Consider the following 1,906-nt stretch of genomic DNA (forward strand, 5'->3'; position numbering starts at 1 on the left):
TGGGGAATAAGCACTGAAAATGTTGATATTAATGGAAAGGTTTAATGTTTGAATTCCTATTGCTTCGATTGAACATTTGAGGCTTAGTAGTTTAAATTTGATATGTTTTTTAATGTATATACCAACTCCTACGTATCCATCATCTCGTGTCTTACAGAAGAAGTTAAAGTCGGCCAAGCTGCTGGATGAGTTATCTATAATCCAGATTTCTGATATAATCGCTATGTCTATGTTGTTGTTAACGAGATACATTTCCAGAATATTTTTATTGTTTTTACTTATTAAACTTTGAATATTTAATTAAAGGATTTTCATGGTGTATTTGAGATTGAGAATGGAAGTATTTGGTCTGTTATTTTGGCTGCATCTATTTTTGCGTTAGCGTAATTTAGTTGATCTCTTAGATTTAACAGAAAGTTTTTGGTGTCGGTCTCATCGAAATTGTTATTTTGTTTGAAGGCGTTTTCTTGAAGTTGAAAAGTATTGTCTGCGATTGTTTGCCTCCATTCGTTCATGGTGGCAAGATGTTTTTAATGTTAATGTTTTTTACAGTATTGGCGAAGGAAGTGAGGGAGTGGTTTTCTCTTTGTTACTGTCATAAGTATTGGTTACACTTGAGTTGGACCATATAGGTTTGGGAAAGGCCTGTTCATTTAGGTGGTCGGGAGCTTCTTTGTGGAAAAGGGATGGATATTTAGCGCGTACTTCTTGTCTTGTTAGGTTTTCTAGTGCCATACATTTTTTTATGGCAAATGCCTTTTTTCTGGCTGGGCAGCTGGTATGGATTGCAGTGTGTTCCCCCTTGCAGTTGCAGCATCTTGTGTCAATACATACTATGTCCTTGCCGTGGCTTTCCCCACACTTAATGCACTTTTCTTGGCTGCATTTGCAGTGCTGTGCAAAGTGACCAAACCTAAAGCAGCGGGAGCATTGTGAGAAAGGAATGAAGGGGTGTACTTTGACTTTGGTGTACATAACACTTATTTCATTCGGGATTTGATTTCCTAGAAAGAAGAGTTTCACTCTGTTTTTGGGGACGAGGAGTTCTTTTTTGTCTCTGTCTTTTCTCATTATTCTAAAAGTTTCAATAATTGGGATGGGCGATGAGATATATTTTTTTAGGTCGTCATCATTGAAGTTAATAGGGACTCCAAAAATTAACCCTGCTTTGCAAATAAAATGTTTGAAAATATTTGGATCGTAGCCTTCTGCTCTTAAACGAACATCTTTTTTGAAGAGTGTTTGCACCTTCTGCAGAGCGACACGTGATTTTGCATCTGCCAAAACCTATTTTACTAATGTGGACAATTCCACTAAAATTAAGTTTATATATAACTGCCGATAAGCTTATAGCATTTATCGGTGCCCTTTCCGTGCCCGCTTGCCGTTTGTCAACATAGACTATGAAAGTACCTTTATGAGCTGAGTCATATTCGTACCAGACAGTTGGATTTTCAGATTTTTCTTGGTTCATTGATTGGTTTTCTTGAGTATTTTCTTGATTATTATCTTCAATTACCTCCATGCTTGATTGTTTGGACGGTTCGATACGTTTTATTGACTTCTTAAGTTCGTTGATAGAAGAATAATTAGCCTGTTTGGATAAGCCTAGTGGTTTGGTAGAGATTTTGGATTTGCTGACGCCCCCGGGAGGGGTGCGCTTGGTTGCCATTTTTCTTTTAAATTTGTTTCTTGATTCCGTGTTTTTCAGTTTTTGACTTCGGGATGGAAAAATAAAAATTGAAAGGAGAGAGGAAAAAAAAGAAATGTCAAAAGTGACGGTTGAATGGAGTAAGCAGTCTTTTTTTCAAATTACGACTTCTCGGTTCGGATGATGAAAAGCGACTGTTATTGTTGGTTTGTTTACGTTTGAATTCGGTTTTGTATATTGCGCGTCGAATTTATT

The sequence above is a fragment of the Scaptodrosophila lebanonensis genome, unplaced genomic scaffold (genome assembly GCF_003285725.1).
Source record: "Scaptodrosophila lebanonensis strain 11010-0011.00,11010-0021.00 unplaced genomic scaffold, SlebRS2 tig00000061-arrow-pilon, whole genome shotgun sequence".
Taxonomy (NCBI): Eukaryota; Metazoa; Arthropoda; class Insecta; order Diptera; family Drosophilidae; genus Scaptodrosophila; species Scaptodrosophila lebanonensis.